The sequence below is a fragment of the Stylophora pistillata genome, chromosome 2 (assembly GCF_964205215.1).
Source record: "Stylophora pistillata chromosome 2, jaStyPist1.2, whole genome shotgun sequence".
NCBI lineage: Eukaryota > Metazoa > Cnidaria > Anthozoa > Scleractinia > Pocilloporidae > Stylophora > Stylophora pistillata.
Window position 1 is genome coordinate 42,595,638 of NC_142520.1, and position 10,771 is coordinate 42,606,408.

A 10,771-nucleotide genomic window follows, 5' to 3' on the forward strand; every position below is an offset into this window, starting at 1 on the left:
TCACAGTAATCTTGTGATGTGGGTTCTTTAACGTCCCCTGCCTAACCAAATTAACTAATTGAAAGATGCAAGAGACGGGATTGATTGATTGAACGATAAAAGGAACGTAGCTGGGGGGATCCTGAAGTATTCCTGACTCCTCCCCCTTCCCTCTTTCTGTTTTGTTTTTTTCCTTTTAATCATGCAAACCGTATAATTTAGGTCGTGAAAAAACGCGCAGGTTCTAAAAATCTGTACACGACTCTCCCATTATGAAAAATCCTAACAAAGCCACTGCTCACTGAAAATGAAAAACAAATGAGACGTTTAACCCGAGAGTTCTTTACATCAAGCGTAAAATCATTAGGTCTTTCTGTTTGTCTCTATTGTTTTTAATGAGGCTGGTGGCAACGAGTCTCAAACTTTTAGTAAGTGATGACTGGATGGTTGATCAGATGTTCGGGGATGCAAAGAAAAAAGTTTCATTGTTATCGTCTTTCTCTTTTATTTAGATGCTCATCCAAGGTGGGAAAGAGATACGCTTCCCCGGGTAAACAAGTCATCTCCCTCGCAAGGGGATGTGAGTTCGTGGGAACCATAATTCACGAGATAATGCATGCCATAGGTGAGATGTTTCCAGCGGCTTACACCGCATGGGTATTATGTGACGAATTTTATAAACCCATAATTTTTTTAACCCTTACTCCCCCTGCACACAGGACGAAATATCAAGAATCCGTAAACGGAAACGTGAAAGAAATTTGTGAATCCGTTGCGGAAACACGACAGGTAACACGTGTTTCCGCTTCCGGTTTGGTGACTTTTACTCGTGTTTCCGTTGCTGCGGTAACAACGGAACCGAACTACTTTTTTACATGTTTCCGTCAGGTTTCAGTTGAAGGAAACAAATGTTTCCGCATATGTAACTTCATGTTTACATGTGCGGAAACACGAGGTAACGTTCCGGAAACAGGAATTTTTTATATTTCCGTCAGACCAAACGTTCACGGAAATACAAGGTTACGTTTCGGAAACACGTTTTCCTCTTGTTTCCGTTGACGAAATAAGGAAGAATGTCGACGGAAATACGAGGTTAGTTGTTTCTGCTGACGTACTCAGACTTAGAGGGGACGGAAGTACGAGGTTTTGTTTCAGAAACACCTTTTTTTTCTTGTTTGAGCATGTGCAGTAGTGGTTTTTTCTCTCCCTTTTTCATTATTACAGGACAGGTTAATATGTTGAAATCGTGCGTTTTTCTCTAACCCATACCAGACTTTTAACGTTCGTTTGCGAAATGTGTGCTTCACTGTGCAAAATCAGACATATACAAGGGCTATATTTTCTTTACAGCCACAATCAATTTTCATTTTCCTTTTCTTCAGTCGATCGACGGGTGACGCACAATTGATTTTTGTTATTTAAAAAGTACATTATATCCGCTTGTCGTCCTCGTTATTTGAGCAAATTATGCCTACAATTCTTTTCTTAACAAATGAACATCAAAAAAATTTTGTAGCTAGTATATAGAGAATGTCAAATGTGCTGAAAAAAATGTCTCGACTTAGTCGCTGCGGACAGCCCTACACGGGCCGTTAGTTGGGTGAGGGCGTGATTATTCATCCTCAGTCCGGTTGACACATGCACTTGTACGACGTTGCTTCTCAGTTAGTGCGGCAAAATACGCCTCATCCAGTTTCACTTTGATGTTTCACTTTGACTCTCCCATGAAAGTTTTCTGACTTTTCTTGGTGTTGGGCCACCCCTTTGTTCTACTGCCTCTTCTTCGCAGCTTTCCTCTGACTACAGATAATGTAATGCGTCTGGGGAAGACAGAATTTCTTGTGCCCTGTTCTTGTCTCCATCAGACAGCACTGTCGAGTTGTCCAGAGTAGACAGTCGTCGAGAAAGTTTCTAAAGGGAATAAAAGATCGAGACAGGTGAGAACCTTGTCGGAGCACTTTTGAGAAGTCAAATAATTGCTAAAATTGCCATAACTACCATTTCAGTGACACGAAAAGCTCGATTATGAGCTTGCTAAGATTGAAATAGACAGAAGACACAAAAATCAGCCAAGTAGCTCAAGCTTTGGAAGAAAACCATGTTGACATTGCAGCAGTTAAAAATCAGCGGAGGCTGCTATTAAGCAACTGATTTAATACACGCGCAGAGTTGTTACCAAGAAAAAATAATAACGGTATTAATCATATTTTCTGTTGTTGTAATGGATTCAACTGACTTGTCCTAAAACATTAGAGACAAAGTAGTAAACGTTAACAATCTGGCCTTATATACCCTCTTTAAACGATTGCTTCGCTTGATTCGCCGTCGGTGCTTCTCAAAGATGTTGTTTGCTTTCTTTGTTTTATCATCTCTTATGGATCTCCAATGCTGATGAACCGCAGCTAATTCAAAACAAATAGACTATGTTAGTTGACGAAGCATGCTCTCGACAGTAATTGGTAGAAATTACTCCGAGAAAAAGTGGTTGCCGCCCAATATCATTATTCAGCGATAGCACATTACAGCATTGGCAGCTTTTGATTCGCTTTAGAAATTGACTTGTGTTCAAATATAGCTTCAACCGTTTCAATCCGTCAAAATCCGTTTTTGGATGCAAAGTTTTTTTTATATAGCTACACATCACACAAGCAATCTCGCCGGGACATACCGTACGTATAGTTGGGGGCGAATCAAGATTTGAATCGATGAATTTTACTTGTTAGTCAGCATACTTAGATTCGCTACAGGTAGGGTAATGACGCTAATTTGACGTAAGCCTACAAGCAGTCTCTCTTTTGCTCTAAGGAAAGCCAATAAGAACAAACAAGAAAATAAGTAAAAGTATAAATTAAAAATATAAATATAAATTCTATATGGCCAGCTGGTATCTTATTGGAGGAGGTTTCAATGCTCTTGTTAAGAAATTATGAGGCTTACCTTTGATGGTTGACTTCCTCCACTTCTTCTTGCCGTAAACTGCCCGCACTTCAGTTAAAAGTTTCTTGGCCAAGGCTTGATTTGATGAACCGTCCAAACTTCACATACAATAGAGAAAAAAGGAGGAGATTAAGAATAGAGAAACGATAGCAAGAAAGATAAATTTTTGAAATGATTGTCCAAAACATGCACAGGCCGTGATGAAACAGTCATTCACATGTGCATAGAACTAGGCGAGTGAAATTAATCATCAACCATGTTAGAGAAAAAAGAAAAATATAAAGACAGCTTTTGAGCAGCAGTTAACAAATTGTCCCAAAGCAGACAGACTAGGGTTGAGAAAAATTTCTTCAAAACCCTGAAAACTTTTAACTATAAAGAATTGCGATTAAGTTGAAAAGTTTAAAAAATTTAAAACCATCTTGGTTAAAGGTTTAAGAAAAATGCTACGACATTTCGACGTTCGCTTAGCGTCATTATCGAGTCCATAATGATTATTATTTCTGTGTAAGTTTAAATAAAAGTTGACTTGACTTGACTTAAATGAGTGAAATGAGAACGAATATAAATATAAAAGAATTCGATGGAGACACGGATAACAAGATGAAAATATGCGTAGTTTACAAATTTGAATGTAATCTGTGCAACGCAGATTATGTCGGGTGGTGCACCCGACATTTAAACCAGCACATTAACGAACACAAATACTCTGCTATCGGAAGGAGGCATCTTGAGCAACATGATCTATTAAAGACTGACGTGGCTGATAAGCAATTTTCTGTTCTTTGTAGACTTTCATGACGGCGTTCTTTTTTGAAGGTTGATTAAGAAGGACAGTGTTAAAACAAACTGAATTACATCTCCTATTTCTATGGAGTTTGTGGAAGATATATAAATCGAGGCTACTAAGATTCTTATTATTGTGTAAACGTCCTTTCTGTACAGAATGCACTCGTCTAGCTACATAGAAAAATAGAAAGCCCCCATAAAATCTGGCGCTGTTGACCCACAAAACGTTCCTAAGTATGGAAAGTTTACCAACAGAGATTGATTTTTCGTCGTTATATGCGGTAAAACCTTATACATTGATAGAACGTAAAGAGCTGTTACGTCATTGCCGCCATGTTGGTGGACGTAAACAATAGATATCTCATTAGGTTCTTTTGTTCGTCCACCAGCATTTTTCCTTTCACCATTGTTACCTGTCTCTAGAGATGGGTTGCAAACCACACGTACGCTGAAGTTCAATTCTGCAGTTCCTTTCAATAAAAATTCTTTCGAACTAAAAAATCGCCCCTCTTCAAATTACCTCGACATTTTCTTTAATACGAGTTTGTAGTCACTCTGGAAGGCAAGACTAGAGATTGATCTGACTACAACAATCTCGAATCTCAAATGTCACACATAATAGTTTGTTCATGGAGTGGCAAATTCAAATCAGAGTTTGTGTTATACGTCTAAAATCAAGAGAATAACTATACTTACCGTGAAAGTCTCCTCTTTCGTTTTGCCTTTAGACCTTCCATCTCCTTCTTCAACTGCTTATTTTCGTCGCGAATATTCGAGACTTCTGCCAGTAGTTTTCGCACGATATCTGGGGCGATATCTGTATTTCTCGTTGAAGATCTGGGGGTTTCGGAATCTAATACTCTGATCTCTTCATATTCTCTGTTTGATGTATCCATGACAGACAGCTAATAATAATAATAATAATAATAATAATAATAATAGTAATAATAATAATAATAATAATAATAATAATAATAATAATAATACCTTTATTCAGACACGATAAAGTTTAAAGCTGAACGGCTCGTGGGGTCGTGTACAAATCTAAATAAACTCTAAATTAAATAAATTCAATTGATGGTGGTTTTTGAGGAGAGGGGAAAACCGGAGTACCCGGAGGAAAACCTCTCAGAGCAGAGTAGAGAACCAACAAACTCAATCCACTTATGACGCCGGGTCCGGGAATCGAACCCGGGACACATTGGTAGAAGGTGAGCGCTCTCACCACTACGTCAACCCTGCTCCGTAGCAGTCGGAGAACAATCCGAGCAAAATTACGGACTGTGATGTGGATCGCGTGTCGACAACTTTCCTTGTCCACAAATTTCTCTCTGGCAAAAGATGTTGAGTCATTTGTTGCCAGTGGTAGCGGTCGGTTAACCGCATGCGCGTGGTGACACGACACTTATCATTTTAGTTGATGAGCTTCGATTTGTTGGTCTGCCAACTTCACGAAGAGAAAGGAATCATTTAGAATGAAAAGGAAAAGTTTGCATACCGATCGCAAGAAGAAGCGTGAAAGACGTAGGCAGCAAGCGGTGTGGTCATTGCCAGCAATTATTATCCACTACGCAGTATCATCATCACCGTAGACTTTATTATGACTCAATTCTCGAACAGTGGAAAACAGCAAAAGATACAAAAGATCGTGTGTCCCTGACATGCCTGGATCAAGTTCTAGTGATAGCGAATACGAAGGTACGTTAACATACAAGGTTTGCATCGTTCGCATACCGAGAGAACGACAAATTATGCACTTTGTTGTAATGTAAGACTCATAAGCTTCCTCATATACATGAAAATGATTTCGATGTTAAGCTCAAATATTTTCATCTTTTACACAAAAATATATGGGAAATTTAGAATGCAGACACAGTTTTTTGCGCCTCTTAGAGCAAATTTCTTGAAAGTGTCATACAGCTGGAGTTCTAAAATTTTCTTTGAGGTACAACATGTAATACGCAATTCAGAAGTTTACGGCGTTGCTGCAGTAAATTATAGATTTGTCAAAGTAGAAATTAAGTATCAGCTTGTGGACAATAGGGTTTCAGAAATCTGCTATATCATCTTGAGGCATTAATATTTATATCTCTAAATAGACTGAAGATGTCCCTGAGCGTACATAGTAACCCTTATTTCTGATAAACACGTATCAATTTGTTTTTATCATAAAAAAATAATTACAAAATTGATGTGAATGTCCTGGCATCAACAGGTTTCATAAAATTAAATTATTGAATTCCAGCTTGCCCTTCAGGGCAAGTAGTTCTCAATTTTTTCCTTGCCAGAGCACTCTCTCCATGTTCCAAAGTTTTCAAACTAATACTGTTTGAAAGCCATGTTGACTGTATTTAATTTGTTTAAGATTACTTGTCCAAAGGGTTGGTGAAGCTTGCTGAATATTTTATTACTAATGACCAAAATGAAATGTGCCCAAAATTTAAAGCTGTGATTCAAAATTATTGTTTTGAAAGTATACTGGACTTAAGTGACAGCCTGTTCATCTGGCAAGTTAGCAAAGAAAATTTTAACTGCTGGCCTGACCGAAAAAATCTACTTGCTTTGTCAAGTCCTGTATTTCTCAGCATCCTCTTGAAAGTGAAGATTGTCTTCACCAGTATTCGACACTAATTTTTCCGCTTACTTGCCCTGTAGGCAACAATGTCTCCAGTTTTACTAGCTGAGTTTATTATTTGGTTGCCCAAAAAAAATCACCAGCTCACTTTGCGTGATGTTTCATTGAATTTTCAATACTTGTACTTGTTTTTCATTCTCGTTCTATGTTCACCTAACTAAAATTTAAAGAAAAGGGTTCAGGTGATTTTACTGCAGCTGTTGGATTTTATTCTTGTCCCAGCAGCTCGAGTGTTATCCTTAACCACTTGCCCAAACGGGTAACCTGTGCAGCTTACACACTTGCCCAAGGTATAATTTGATTTTCCCCAGGCAAGTGGGCAAGGGTTAGTGTTGAACAATGCTTCACCTTATTCATTTACTTTCCTATGTCAAACCAGTTTAAAATTATTTCATACTCACAGGATAAAAAAAAAAAACAGTTGTTTTCAACTGCTTTCTCTGTACAATTTATTTTTGTTTTCTACACATTTCATTGGTGTTCTTTTGGGTTAGAAACTTACTTTTTTTTACCTTTTTCTTTTCTCAACCTCACACGCAGATGACTGCAGTCGATCTGACTCTCACAATGGTGGTCAACACGTACGGTTTACTTGATTGCGTGCACAGTGTACATGTGTCGTTTCTGTATCATTCTTAACCATGGAGTGAGCCAGTATATCATGGGAAGATCAATCCCTTTCTAATTTACATCTATGGTACACAATTCCAGCAGATTGAGCCCTTGTCAAACAAACAAAGCCTTGCAGTGAGGAAATTCAGCCCACATTGGGCATGTAGAAAAATAATTTTCTCATGTGTCTGCCTGTTTAGGGAGTTTTCCTGCAAAGTTGAGAATTTCGTAAAGAGTGCAGACGTTTTTCCACAGCACTGAGTATGTATCCAACAAGAACATCAATTGAGCACCCCCCAAGAGTTCTGTAATAAGTTAAACCTGCTGTCCATTTAAAATTAATGTCCTTTTAAGTGTCATACAGTGCACTATTTCTGTTATGATGTATTCCTACTGTGTATGTGTTTGTGAAAGGTTCCTAGGGAATCTTCTTGAGTTTATATTACTTTTATCTTCACCAAGTGGAAACCTCACATCTTTTCTTAAAGGGGCAAGATGAGTCTGACAGCCTCTCTGATGAGCCAAGTAGCTGCCTTGAAGATGGTGGAACAGATTACTTGAACTCAGAACAAAGTGATGATACCAACAAATTTCTTCATTCTGAGGAGGTAGAACTACCACAGCCTTTACCACCAAGAACATGTCAGCAGCATACAGGGATCATTTTGACATGGGCTTGATTATTTTGTATTAGTGTGGCAATACAAGAATTATGTGAGTGACAATGCCATCGAGCAGGTTCTGAAATTTTTACAACAATTATTTTTTTGCATTGGTCACCTGATCAAGGATCATACAGACTTGTGTTTAGTTCTTGCAGCAAATCTGCCAACCACCCTCTACTCCGCGTGAAAGATGTTGAAAGTTGATCGGGACAACTTTATACAGTATGCTGTGTGTTCAAAATGTACAAAGCTTTATCTCATGAATGACATTGTAGTGAATGATGGTCGCCAAACGTTTGCAAGGACTTGTGAACACGTTGCTTTTCCACGATCAAGACAGCCGAGAATTTGTGGTTCCTAACTTGCACGGAAAGTTGTGGTGAGGAATGGTGGTGTCAAGTTTTATGCTGTAAGGACATATTGCTCTAAGAGCATCATTGATTCTCTGGAGTCATTACTTAAACGCCCAGGAATGGAGGAGGATTGTGAAAAATGGCGTACAAGAAAAATCAGGGAAGACTTGTATGCAGATGTTTATGATGGGAAAATCTGGAAACAGTTTGGCAACTGGAAAGGTAATAGGCCTTTCCTCAATCTGCCTTGATCATTTGGCCTGGTGATGAATGTAGATTTGTTTCAGCCATTCAAGCATCGAAATGACTTTTCAGTTGGAGTCATTTACATGGTATTAATGAATTTGCCAAGAGGTCCCCCCTTTAAGAAAGAAAATGTCATTCTTGTTGGTGTCATCCCTGCCCTAGACCATGAGCTAAAATCTCTTAATCACTTTCTTGAGCCAGCTGTTAATGAATTGAATGCCCTCTGGAAAGGAGTCAAGGTAAACACTTATCAAAGTCCATCTACTGCTGTGGAAATTCAGGCAGCAGTGTTGTGTTTTGCATCTGACATTCCAGCAGCATGGAAACTTTGTGGATTCCTTGGACACAGTGCAAAGAGAGCTGCTCTCATTGCTACAAGATCTTTCCAGGTGGTTTTGGAGAACAGAGGAACTACAGTGGCTTTGACGACCGAAATCAGTGGCCAAAAAGATCTTCTGAACAGCACAGAAGAGATACAAACAGAGTTAAGAACTGTAAATCTAAGTATGCTTCTGATAAGCTAGCAAGCGAACTGGGATGCAGATACACTAATCAGTTAGAACTCCCTTATTATGCAAGTATAGAGATATGTATAATTGACCCCATGCACAACTTGTTTCTTGGAACAGCTAAAAGGGTCTTCACTAAATGGATTGAAGATGCCATAATCACTAAAGAAGGACTGCAGACCATTGAAGCAAGGATAGAAGAAGTCTCATCTTTATCAGACATTCGTAGGCTACCTGGAAACATCAAATCTAGTTATGGAGGCTACACTGCTGCCCATTGGAAAAACTTTGTTGTTCTATTTTCAATGTATGCTTCGAAAGATGTACTTCCTGAACAACACCTTCATTATTGGCAATCCTTTGTATTAGCATGCCGCCTGCTCTGCAGACCCTGCATAAATAGGACAGACTTGATGGTAGCAGATTGTAAACTTTTACATTTTCTCAAGGATTATGAGAAAATTAATGGAGAACTGTACATAACACCCAATATGCATCTCCACCTTCACCTCAGGGAATGTGTGGAAAATTATAGCAGTATTTATGGATTTTGGCTGTTTAGCTTAGAAAGATACAATGGCATTTTAGGATCTTACCACACAAACAAGAAGACTGTAGAAATACAAATCACGCGGAAGCTTGTGACTTCTGGAACTCTGGCGAATATGCAATATAGTTTACCAACACAGTACAGTGATCTCTTCCTGCCCAACTGCAAAGCACAGCTTGAATCCAAAGAGAGACATGAAGAAACTAGTCTATTTCCACAACTAATGCTAGCATCTTCTGGTCCTTTATTTGGCAAGGAATCTGTATGGGCAGATTTGACATCAATCTGTTTTGAGAGCATGTACAAGCTGGCAAGTCTTGGCCAATCAGAATTGAGTACATTGCTGAAAGTTTACCTCACTTTATATCCGAAAGAGACAGAAGCCTCACTGAAAGTGTCTGTGCTTTACAAGAAGTACAAGTTTTTAACAATCGGTGGTGAGAGGTATGGTTCAACAGCGGGTTCCAGGCTTTGCCCCTATGCTTGAATAATTGCATCATGGTGTGAAAACAATGGAATTATTAACCCTGGAATGATGAGGCCTGGAATAATTCGCTATTTCATTATTCACAGTTTGGAGATCAAGGGATGGCAGAACATTCATGCATTTGCCGTTGTGGACTGGTTGAAGTCATCTGGGCAAGACTTTGGTTATGGTAATCCCTTGTCTGTTTGGTTTGCCAAAGAATTTGAGAATGCTGGACCAGCAGTTTTCTTGCCTGTCCAGAGGATCAACTCAAAGTTTTTATATGCCAATCAACTTTATTGTGGAAAAAAGTACATTGTAATGTCTCCCATTTGCAGGAGAATCTTGCTATAATGTTTTATTAAGTATGCTGGGAATACTTAGGAAAGTTAATATGGTCACACTTTGAGGCTGCTATCTGTCAGTGCAAAAATTTCTAATTTCTTAATTGAAGTTGTTGGCTTTTTGACTTTTGTACTTTCAAGCACAATGTACATGTTCAGTGGCATTTTACTTGTTTGATGTTGTTATGTTACAGGGTGTCTTGTACCTGTTCTCAAATATTATTGTTATGACTTTAATTTTAAGAGGGAAACCGTCGTGGATATTTACTTCTGAAATTTAAGAGTCTAAAGGTTTGTTTAAAGCAATGGAAAGTTATAAAATGGAATTCCAGTTTTGTTAACATTTCTCTGCAAAAGTACTAAAGCTACAAGAGATAACATCAGGAGCTTTTAAGATCTTATATTTAGAAAGTCAGGCACAGTTTTCAAATTTCTGTCATAGGAGCTTGAACAGAATAGCTAAAATCTGATAAAGGTTCTCCCGCTCCTGAAACATAAACTGTTTGATATCTCTCTTCTTGTTTTAGGCACTTTTTGCTAAAGTACTCCTATTCAAGTTCAATAAATATCCATGTGACAGCAAAAGAGTAAAAGATATGCTATAAAATTGTGATGTACAGAGTGAAATGAAATTGCATTGGAAAAAATGTAACAATCATACTTTGTTGTGATTATTTTTTGAAAAA

At 38.3% G+C, this 10,771-nt stretch overlaps 2 pseudogenes across 1 annotated transcript; one reads left to right on the forward strand and one right to left on the reverse strand.

Moving 5' to 3' along the window:
• Window positions 1-1,540: 1,540 nt before the first annotated feature.
• Window positions 1,541-4,719, reverse strand: LOC148739616 (uncharacterized; annotated as a pseudogene). The gene is made up of 4 exons (XR_015996821.1): window positions 4,399-4,719; window positions 2,917-3,014; window positions 2,272-2,381; window positions 1,541-1,890 (listed from the first exon to the last, which is right to left on the reverse strand). The product of XR_015996821.1 is annotated as an uncharacterized LOC148739616 (transcript).
• Window positions 4,720-5,165: 446 nt separating this feature from the next.
• LOC148739617 (uncharacterized) lies at window positions 5,166-10,095 on the forward strand (annotated as a pseudogene).
• Window positions 10,096-10,771: the final 676 nt, after the last annotated feature.